This window comes from Lissotriton helveticus, chromosome 2_2 (assembly GCF_964261635.1).
Source record: "Lissotriton helveticus chromosome 2_2, aLisHel1.1, whole genome shotgun sequence".
Taxonomy (NCBI): Eukaryota; Metazoa; Chordata; class Amphibia; order Caudata; family Salamandridae; genus Lissotriton; species Lissotriton helveticus.
Window position 1 is genome coordinate 2,409,655 of NC_136060.1, and position 12,328 is coordinate 2,421,982.

Sequence of the window (12,328 nt, forward strand, 5' to 3'; positions counted from 1 at the left end):
AATAGGGTCAGGAATAGGGGGATCGATTCAGAACCTATAGGAATACATGACACCCACTCCACGCTAACTATGGACATATTTACTAATCTAGGCATAGTATAACATAGTACAACATACTATAGAGTAGTGTGTATACCTTACCACCCCAAAATACATAAATGCATTTTGAAATTTTCAAATATACTGAAAAATTGCAGACATATATATATGGTATGCACTCAAGCAGTAGAAAAATGCCAAAGTAATCGCATTTGTATACATTATTGCTTATTTGGTATATGAGAATTACACATGAAATGGTTTCTGACAGAAAAAAGTTTCGAGACCATTCCATCACAGAATAAAATATCTTTATGAACATGCCAGCGGGCAGCTAATGTCTATAAGCTATCTAAAATTTAGAAACCTTAGTTCTCTAAGAATAGTTCTTACTTTAAGCAGAAGATAGTGTCCCGAAAAATATGCAAAAATATTTGGGGCTGCTGAAAAAACTGCTGTCCGTGAACTGGAGCGAAATTGTTCATGTGACATTATTTTTAAAGTTGAAGGCCGCATTCAGGGAACGCCGTGTGCGAGCTTGCTCAAAAGTCTCTATTTCTGCTCGGGTGAGAACATCATATCATTTAGGCTTTCGAAAAAACTGTCAACAGCTTCCTGGGAAAGTTCCACTAACTCGGAAATAGGTGTAATCATGCATTCTTGCGCATGATTGTCTCCATTGACATTCTGATTTGCATTACTGACAGAAGGTCGTACCTGTTCGATGCTGCTTTCATCTTGAACTTCACTACCCATCAATCATAGTGGTGAAGCTTCCACGAATGCCGTCATCAGGATTGGTAGCCTTTGAGGGCAGCACAAAGCATGAACCTTAATCGGGCTCAACAATGTTTCTGCATCCATCGGCGCATCCGATTGTAGCGTCAGACAGGTGTCTAACACGCATTCTTCTCCGTATAGCAGACACCTCAATACAGGTAAAACACATCTTTGCCACATTGGTCGAAATGATAGAAACCAAGTCATGTTCAGGTCTCTAAGCCGGGAGAGTCCCAGGATTTTTGATATCCGGTCCCGGTATCCAATGGCTAGGATTGTTTCTTCCCTTGTCGCAAGAGTTTTGTCTGTGACATGGGTTGCCATAACGAAAAATAAGGACTAAGAATAGGATTCCTGCAATTAGTCCCAGGATCAGGGGAAGTCCGCCAAAAATCGAATGGACGAAATCTGGAAAAATACCCAGTATGGCTTTGAATGGTGTTAATGCCATCGAAAATACTGTCTTAAATACCCCTGAGATCCCATTGGTATCAGAAATATTTAAGATTTCATTCAGGATTTCCGCGAAATGTACGGGGGAATTAGTTGATAATAATGTATGTATCTCTGCAGTCGTCCTTGCGACTTGTAGATCATACGTTTCTTTTGATGACGAGAGCCTGGTAGGCGTCTGAAGAAGGACTGTTTTCATTCTGCTTAAAGTATCTATTCGAATAGAAGTAATTTTCAAATCGGGCCATGCCCTTGCCTCCCTGTCTGGGAAGGAGCTGGGGAACAATGTGCGTCCACAGCACTTGACCTTCGCAGTAGTAGTTACTAGATAAGGAGTCCCGGGCATAAGACTACAACATCTGCGGTCTACAATAAGAATGTAACTCCCATTATAGAGTCTTTGAAAGAATGGTTCTATTTCTGTTGCAGGTGCGCCTTGCTGGTGACATGAAAGGTTGTATGAATTCCCTTCACAGGCTCCATGCAAACTAATTCCGTTACACAGAAGCGTGCCGCTTAGTGACATCGCACAATTGTTGCCACTAAGAAACACTTTCTGGCCTTTATTACTGACACATGCATGTGAATAGGGCAGGTTCCATGTTGTTTTAAGGTACCCCTTTCCCAATTTCTCGTACATGCCAGCCTGTATATATTTTTGGCAGTATTGAAACCTGAAGGTTGAGATTGGAATATTTATGATTCCGTGTATTAACCATTCACTGACAGGTCGTTCTGACATTGTCATTGGTAATCTTTCTAGTTTTTCAATGCTCAAGATTGTATAATCAGCACCCTTTTGTGCCATACTGATTTGTCTATCAGTAAGGTTAAAGATTTGGAATAGTGACGTTGTGTTGATTAGACGCCAAGGCACATAGCCTGAACGCAGATTTTGTAACGTCCAGCCAAGCTGTACAATAGAACGCAATTGTGACTGACCATGTTGTAATAACAGTAAGTCTTGCGATAATATATCGATTGCTGAAGACACAATGCTGTCCAATGAAAAAATTCTGGAGGACAGAGTCATTAACCCATTGTCCACTACAGAAAGTGATTTTTCCAAATTATTACGGTCAATTTCCCGTATTCTCTCTGCTGTTTCAATTTGAGTAACCTTCCAGGCCTCATTGTATGCTGCATATACAGAGGCTGCTATGAAACGCTTTTGACGCTGTTTGCGTGGTCCCAAAGTGAAATCACGCAAGTCAGCACCATCAGTAAGTAAAGTTAGGTGTTGCTTAATTTCAGGCAGTGTGGAAGTTTGTAGCCATTGAAGGCATAATTTCCCCACACTGTAGGTGGTTATTATCCCTGGGTGATGTCTTTGAGGATATCTAGGGTCTGGCCTGGTCATTTTGAACCCCTGTGTTTTGTTCAGGAATCTGTCTTGACAGTTATTAGTATCTGTGGGCCAGATCAACCACTGTTTCCAATCAGGATGTGTTCTGTTTTGGTTTATTATATGGTTTACGTCTATCTCTTCATCTGTATCAGAGTTATTGCTAAACATTATTGGCTTTGGAATAGACGGTTTATTTAAATCTTTGATTTTGGCTAAGCCAAGACAGGTGGTCTGTTGAACAGTGTCATTTAAAAATATCATTTGTTCTGGGATCATGCAGGCTCTAAACAAAGCTTCTATACCCTGTACTTGCCATTCTTTTGTACCCCAAACACTTTTCAATTCAACATTTTTGTCCCAATAATCAAATCCAAAAGTATTCATTTGTTCAAAAAATGAGTCTGAATATAACAATTTTGTGTTGGTTATCATGGTTTTCATCCCTGTCTTGTTTGACAATTTAAAATAAAATGTTTCAGCATTACTTGTGTTAAAACCTGAAAAGTATGAATATTTGTCATAAACGGTTCTTGAGCTCCCTTTTGGAGGTGTTGCACAATGTTCCCATTGATTATAATTTAAAACATTTCTCGGTTGTGCAGATCTATGTAAAAAGTGGTTACCATAGTGGTTATAGCAATACATACTGTCATAATTTGTAGAACCCTGCAAATAATCATGTTTGGTAAATTTAGCAGACATTACTAAGTCAGACATCATGTTGTTAATGCTTTCGAAGTCCCAATCATCAGCAAATGAGTTTGGTTTTGCAAAGTCACTCAATGAGATCTTAATTTGGTGTGGATATTTCAGGATCTCGACCGGACCATAAATTTCATAGTCAGTGTTGTCCCAGGCTACCCCACCAGGTATTGGATTGGCTGTGAAGTTGGCTGAAGAAAGTTCTCTTTTCTCGACGTGTGAAGATGTGTGTGGTTTGAGGATCAAGTTGATTTTCTGACTTGCTGTGTCCATTTTAGCATATTTTCCCTCAATGAAGCGTCCCAAAGTAAGTACCATGATGAGCCAAAGTATGAGGATAAATGCGCCAAAACCCACCCAAAATTCGATCCATGGAGAAATCAGATATGTTTCTTTTAGTTGTTTCAAAAGTTCTTTTGCTTTGTTTTTAAAGGTTTTTGATGATGGCTGTGTCTTTGATTCACTGAAGCCTTCAGAGGAATCATCGAAGTTTATGAAGTAGCCGGATGCAGTTCTGTCAATTGTTCCAATTGGTTCAGGATTTTTGTTTCTTGCATTGTCACTTGGTACTTCATTATAGATTGGTGTGTCTCTGCTAAATGTTTTTATTTGGGTTTTCAGAGGTCTGAGTTCTATTGCATTGTTGCATAGTCCTTGTTGTTCTTCTGCAGGCGTTTCGAATGTGATTAGCCTCCTCGATAGGACCTCTGTACTGGTAGCAAACCTTGGTGTTCTGCTACTTATTGGGAGTCCACTTGGCCTACTGTTTGTTATCGGCCACATGTTGTGGTTTTACCAGGTCGATGGATACAACTCGGTTCTCCTTTTTACCAGCAAGTGGCGGTAGTACAACTGATCTTGTCCCGTTGACAGACAAGACAGGAACTGCTTTTCTGTAAGAAGGCCCAAATTCCTTCTTTACCGCGATCTTTTCCCTGACTAGATCCCCGACTTTTGGAATCCAGACAGGTCTTGCTGGGACAGGTGGTGGTTCTTCAGTGGTTGTTGGCTGTTGTTTCAACTTAATGTTGCTCAGGTCTTTTCTTGTTTTGTTTAAGTCCTGCAAAATAGCCAAGCGGTCTTTGATATCAAAGGTTTTTTCTTTCACCACTGAAGTCTGACTATCAATGTCAGAGATCATCATCCTAGTTCCAAATAATAATTCGTACGCACTGAATCCATTCAGAGAATTTCTTGGCAAGTTATTGAGACTACGTTGGACACTTATTAGATGTTTGACCCACCCAGCTCCCGAACCTAATACCTTTGCCGTTATAGATTGCTTTATGTCACGGTTTTTTCTTTCAACAATTCCGTTCCCCTCAGGGTGAAATGGACAAGAGTACCGCAATTGCACGCCCATGCTGACCATGGCCTCCTTATAAGCCCGAGAGCTAAAAGCAGGACCATTGTCCGAATGCAGCATGCCAATTGCGTATGTGCCGATAAAGACTCGCAAATCTTTTATAACAGTTCTGGCGTCAGCTGTTCGCTGGGGCCACATCCATATGAATCTCGTGCATGAATCCACTGCGACCAAGATATATTTATAGTTACCATCCCTTTGTAAGGGACCGCAGTGGTCTAGATAAACACAGGCTAATGGTTTATCCGAGATCAGAAGGGGCGTCTGCGCTGGACGTCTCACCGTTGATACTTTCATTTTTTGACATATTTCACATTCTAGAACATAGTTCCTTGTTTGTCTTCTCATTTGTGGCCACCAGTATCTCTGCTTTAATAATGATACTGTGGCTGAGACGCCAGCATGAATAGAAGCAAGCCCTTCATGTGCCGCTATTATTAGTCCTAACCTATGTTCCATGTTTGGAATTGCCCTATCCCCCACTCCAGGGATTCGAGCAAAAGGAACATTGTTTGCATCAGTTATGTATGAGTATTTTACTGGAAAGCCTTTAGGGAGTGGTTCTATCGAATCCTTTGCTGAAGCGCTGACAGCTTGTAATATTTCGCTGTCTATTTTTGTTTTTGACCGGGTGACGGCAGCTACGGAAGCCGTTTGCACAGCTGCCTTCGCGGCCTCATCAGCCAATGAATTCCCTGCAACGTGAACGCCATCACGTTGATGACTCAGTGTATGTATCACATGAGTCTTTGGTAGTTCTTTTTGTAAAAGAACTACTTGTTCCCAGAGCATTTTATGCTTGATTGTGCCACCTTTCGCATCCTTGAAACCATTCTGAAGCCAGATCTGCAAGTATTCATTGTAAGATTGAACGCAATAATACGAATCGCACACTATGAGTGTGGGGAATTCTCGATCGGTATTTTCAAGCGCCATCTTGAACGCCAGTAGTTCAGCTCGCTGAGCTGTACAATCTCCTAAAGATTGTGTTTTAGTGATTGCTGTTTTAAATTTTCCTTCGTGCCAGCGACCTTTAACGATCGCGCACGCAGCACTGCAAGCTTGCTTACCCCCCACTGCGGGTTGTGCTGATCCGTCTGTATATATTATACAGCCGTAGTGGTCTAGAGGCAGAATTTCGGTTGGCGGAGGACATTCAAATTCATATTGGAGAAATTCTTGTGTTTTTAAGTAAGGATCAAATTCGTACACCACGTCTGTTGCAGCAAGAGAATTAGCCCATTGTATCCATCTCGGATGCAGTGCTTTAGCATTTGGAATGCTTGCCTTTGTTACCGCCTCTAGGGCTGGTATTGGTGTCACGATTATTATTCGTTTACCTTGTGCCAGGGCTCGTTCTTTTGCTATAGCTGTCTGTGTTGCTGTAAGAATTTTTTCCGTTGGGCTAAATTTCATTTCAGCCTTAGTGTAGAAGTGTGATTTGAATGCAATCGGTACCTTTTCTCCCTCATTAGAGGTCAGGTATGTGAATCCGCATCTCCCTGGGATGACTCGAATCACAAGATTGCGTGTGTTATCATGTGTTTCTAATTTTGTTTTAATTAGCATGTCTGTTTGTAAGGATCTCAAAATTTCTGTGTGTATTTGAGTCCAATTGGATCTTTTAAAATCTGGTTTAATTAGATCATAAAGGGGTTTGACCCTTTCTGCGTAATTTGCAATGTATGTTCTTCCGAAATTTAGGAAGCCTAGAATTGACTGTAAGTTTTTTAGTGTTCTAGGTGCTTGGAGTACGACACATTTCTCTAGGAAATTGTCAGCCAGGCTTTTGCCTTCACTTTGATAATTCATATCCTAAGAACAGGACTGTCAGATGGGCAATTCTGGACTTTTTAAAGTTGAATTTGTAACCCTCTGCAGCGAACCCAAGTATTATGGTGTTCACTCTTTTCAAGTGAGTATCCAAGTCATCATCTGTTAAGTAAATGTCATCGACATAAGATAATGCTTCATCATCATATAGTTGAAGTAATTCTGTTACTCTCGCTGAGAATACCCCCGGACTGTTCTTGTACCCCTAGGCTAACCGACAGAATTGTTTTTGAGTGCCTTTTACTGAGAATGCAGTTAAATATCTGCTCTCTGGTGCTATGTTTTGACAAAAGAATCCATTAGAGATGTCTAATGTTGTTTTGTATTTTTTGCGCACTATGTTATTCATTAGTGCAGCACTGTGTGAGTTTTGCACTGCAAAAGTTTTGCAACATGTGTTAAGGTGTCGGTAATCCAAAACTAGACGATATGAATTGTCTGGTTTGGAGACCGGAAACAAAGGATTGTTCATTTGTGAGGTGCAAGTTTCAATCACCCCCTGGTATTCTAGCTGATCTAGTATTTCATTTACCTGTTTTTTAGCTTCTTGCTTAATTGGGTACTGCCTTTGTGCAGTAGGTTGTGATTTTAACTGGATTTTGTGAGGAGGGGAGTCTTCATCCCATCCTACATGATTTTTATATAAAGCAGGTGCTAGAGCCACTGCCCACTTTCTGGCAAGTGTGTATTTTTTATGAATTGGAATTTGATTTGAGAAGGCAGGCATAATTACTTCTTCGCCATGAGGGCACTCCCTGACAAACTCTGGTGGCCAGTCTTTTTCAGCTAGAAGGATATCATAGCCCTTGGAGAGATTATCCCAAAATAGTCCCCTTATTTTCCTAGTCTTATCTCCCTCTATACGTAATGTTATCTCGTATATCTTGTGGGGTTTGCTAACCCTGGTGTCTGCAGTTTCCACTTGAAGATATTCATTCGTGTCCACTGTCTCCAGATGATTCATAAGGACTTTGCGAGCTATGCTCACTTCTGCTGCACTGTCTAGCATTGTCTGAGCCCACTCTCCGTTTTTCAGTTGTGTCCTCAGTATTCTCGGCATTGTTAACTACCATGATACTGGCTACCTTCTTTTTTGGAAATTGTAATTTCTTTTTTAGTTGAGCAGGTTCCTTGTCTTTGGACTTGGCGTGCTCTTCTCTTTGTTCTGATCGTCCTCTTCTTTCTGATTTCTGCGAGGAATTCTGAAAAGATTGAGAGGGACGTGTATCAATGTCTTGATATCTATCAGGCTTATTTATATTATCCCTATTTCTAAGGTTATATCTTTTCCCAGAGGGGTCACTCTGGGGTGACCTGTGTCTCTGGTTCGGAGATTTCTCCCTTCGCCTAGGAGACCTTCCTCTGGACTGGAATTTCTTTTCTTTAGGATTGGATTGTTTGTTTCCATCCCAGTTCTTTTTTGGTGAATTATTATTAAAAAATATTTTTTCTGGACTTTCAGTCAGTTGCGGTTTTACTGGTATTCCACCTAAACTATCTCTACCTAGTTCCTCATAGGATTTTTCTATGATTCTGGCAATTTCAGCTGGTTGGTCTGCTATATCTGTCTCTTTTAACCTCTGGCGGATCGCCACGTTGGCTGCTTCACCTTTTATGTTGGCTAATAATATAGCCGAGACCTGCTTGAAGTCTTTCAGTAATTTCATACCAAGAGTTAAAGCGGGTTCTGGACCGTATTCGTCTTGAATTTGTTTTAGCACATCTGGTATCACCGAAATGGATGGAACACCGTGCGTTTTTGTGTAGATGGAAGCAAAGACTGTACCCCAAGTGTCACAGTCCTCAATGTGTGGTGCGATTCCCATTGGAAGACAGATAGTCAGAATCCTGTGTTTTTCTAATGGGGTGGTGTCAGGAAACACCGCCTCTATTTGGGTAATTTTCTGTGCCAACCAGAATGGTATTTGTTCCCGTTTAGCCGGTACTTTACCTAGGCAGGACTGGATGTTCTGTGGTGTAATTTTATTTGTGTTCCCTTGTTGAGGGGTCAGCTGTGGAAGTTTAATCGCTGGCTGAATTGTTGATGTCCGCATCACATACTGAACTAATTGTCTATGAATTTTTATTAATTGTTTTAGCTGTGTTAACAGTTCTGCTGCAGACATCCCATTGATGTCGGGATGTGGTGTGTATCCGGCTAGGACCGGCCACGTTGCTCCTGGTCTACCTAAAGGACCGAGCCTGGTGATGTGATTATTATGTTTTAGGGCGCCATCAAATAAGAGCAAATGCTATTGGAATTTGAGTGGTACTTCCACCTCCTCGAAAGGAGTGTACTCATTAGGAGGTTCCTCTATTTTGTAATAGTGGAAGTACTTTGTTACAGCATTTGCTGCTGGAAAATGTATCCATGAATAATATACCTCTGTCTGCCGATATTCGCGTGCCTCAATTACGAATATGACTGTACCACCTCTAGGTGTCAGTCCATTTTCTATAAGTTTTAAGGTTATAGATTTCCTTTTGATGACCGGGATGAGTATTATCTCCGGGTCTGCATTTTGTAGTGCAGTATCAGCTTCTGCTATGTCAGCTGCTAATCTAACCGCCTCTCTTTCTTCTTCATTTTCTGACATTTTACTGTCCTGAAGGTTATTTTGTTTGTTTGCAGATCAGGTTTCTTATGGAAATAAAGATTAGATGCACAATATTTTGGAACTGTTTATCCTTCAACGTTGACTATACCAAGAACCATACATAGGAGTTCCCTCCTGCGAGGTCTGGCGGATATAACCTTTCACCCACTCCAGACGTCTTTGGAGTATGTGGGAAAAGGGGTCTGAGTGAGAAAGCACGACTGAGTTACTCTAAATGTCTTACGTTAGTTTTATCGCCCTTTCCAAACGCGCTGGGCGCCATGTAGTGTAGTTCCTATCTTCCCAATAGGCTCTGCGCATTGGAATAATACCTACAGCAGTAAAGGCCTAGGCCAGACGTTAACTAGGTCTACTACTGTCGATACTAGACTTAAAGTTTTGGGTTTGCCAGCGTAGCTCAGAGTTCGCTAGAAACTTTCTCGAATGTTCAAGGAGGAATTAACTTCCCTGATTAGACAAGAAGGGATTTAGTTTCTGACAACCATAGAACATGACAACTTTGCTCTCCCCTAATCAAGAGTCAATCTCGAGAGTCGTGTGAACAAAAGGCAAATTATTTTACTCAGTCAGTACGTGCATTCTTAGTCTCATCAGAATGTAGAGAAAAGGAAGAGACGGGCGTGTTCAATAAAAAGGTGTTATTTATTGATCAGTCTCTTTTCTCATACAAGAGAAATGGATCGATATTATTGCAATACTTATAGTTAAGTAAAGTGCATACATTAAAAGCAATAGTATAAAATAATACTGTAAAAACATTGATATGGTTTCTAAGCCATATGATGTTTAAAATGAATAAAATATATTACATACACATATACATTTGACTAAACGTACTCAACTGGTGTTTCTAGATACGCCTACCCCGTGTACCTGACCTAAGCCTAATACGTGGGCGGGAATAGAAAGTTATAGTTTAAGTTAAGTTTGTTTTTGCCAAGTGAATAACTAAAGAATTCTCTGTGAGGGGTTATTCAGTTCTGTACCTGGAATTTTGGATGAATGAGGAATGGTATCTCTCTCTCTGGTCTCGATATTCCAGGCTGCCTGCGAGGGCTGCCCAGAAACGCTGGTGCTGGATTCTCGGCAGGAGAAAGCAGCGCGTCTCTCAGCGCGTCAGGAAGGCGGGGCTGCTGCCAGCGGGGTCTGCTCTGCTCTTGGCTTCGGCAAGTATGGCTGCTCCGTCTCGTCACCACGCGTGTGTTTGCATATGGCAAGATCGGTAATATTTATACCTTTAAGGTGCCGAGATTGACGTAAGGATGGACATAGATACGTCAATAAAGATGTCATACGATTTGCTCGTTAGCACATTCTTTTACTAAAGTTCTCGGTGAAATCAAAACAATGGCCGCAGGGTTTTGCCCAGGTTGTCATAGGTTTGATTTGTTATGAGAACTCCGTATGCCTTATCAGGGGCTGGAGGAATATCGCTTGTCTAATTAGATCGCAAGCGTTATGACCTAATCAGATAACACGTTCCTGTGCCGTAGTGTGACTGCGTCAGATAACGGTATCTGCATCATGGGGGTTTTCTGCCTCATGGGCTGACTGCTAGTTAACTTGTTGGTTTGTTTAACTAGAATAGGGTCAGGAATAGGGGGATCGATTCAGAACCTATAGGAATACATGACATGTGGACGACAATGATTGCTAGGACAGCCATAGACAAAGAGAGGGAGTTGTTTCAGTTCCAGTAGATCAGAGTGGACCTTATGTTGAGGTGATTACATCAGGTGTGTCAGAGCCTTTTCTGTTGGATACTGGTGCTATGAAGAGTTCTATTATGCACTCTAAACTCCCTGGCGCACTTTTGTCTGGCAAAATGAATGTTTCAGTAGGTTTTTCTGGCGCCCCGGTAAGGAATCCAATTTCTAGTCCTTTATCTCTTTCTGTTGGACCTTGTGAATTGGAAGCACCCCTCATTTTGACGACAGGTTGTGGTGAGATTTTGTTGGGATTGGATCTGTTAAAGAGATTGTATGCAACGTTACAGTGTTCTCCTTCGGGAGTACAACTTACGTTAGGTAAGAGAGTGATCTCTCTGATGTATTTGTCGAGAGACCGACTCCCAGTTGAATTGTCCTCCCTGCCTAATACTCTTTGGGCTACTGGTCCTAATGATGTGGGTCTCCTGGAGATTCCGCCATATGTTGTGACGCTGAAAGCGAATGTTAGACTGCCACGTATTCCACAGTACAGGATTTCTAGTGATGGTGAAAGAGCGTTGCTAGCGATCATTTATGATCTGATTGAGAAAGATGTGATTGAGGAAACGAGAGGTAATGTGTGCAATAGTCCGGTTTTGCCCGTCTTGAAACGCACTGACTGTCCTCAGCCACCTGTATATAGATTTGTGATTGATCTTCGAGAGGTGAACAAGAATGTAGTGCCACAATTTCCTGTTGTTCCGGATATTACTACTTTACTGACAATGATTCCAGCTTCGGCTGCCTGTTTTTCGGTGATTGATTTGAAGAATGCTTTCTTCAGCATCCCGATTGCCGAGGAGAGTAGGGATATTTTCGGCTTCTCTTTAGGAGGTCGAAGCTTCCGGTTTAAGAGAGCTCCTCAAGGCTATTATGAGAGTCCATCGATCTATAGTCAGGCTTTGAAAACACAACTTGATATGATTGTCTTACCTGATGGTGCTGCTCTTGTTCAGTATGTCTATGATTTGTTAGTGGCTACGGATACTGCGGAGATTTGTAAAGAAGCTACTTTGTCATTGTTGCGTCATTTGTCTGACTTCCATCATAAAGTGTCTCTTTCGAAGTTGCAATATTGTCGACAAGATTTGACCTACTTAGGTCATCTCTTATCGAAGGAGGAAAGAAGATTGACCCCAGAGTGAATCCAAGCGATAGCGAGAATGAGTGTGCAAACCACACAGAGAGAAGTGCGTGCTTTCTTGGGTATTACGTCATACTGTAGACAGTGGATCCCGAATTTTTCGCTTCTTGCAAAACCTTTGATAGCTCTTACTGTTAAGGATACCCCGAATCCTATTCCTTGGACTGATGAATGCCAAAAGAGCTTTGATGAATTGCGTGACGCATTGTGTTCGGCTCCTGTGTTGGGTATCCCCGACTACAGTAAGCCTTTTACACTCTATGTCCACGAGAGAGAGGGATGTGCGTTCAGTGTTGACACAGTCTTTTGGGGATAAGCAGCGTCCATGTGTGTTTT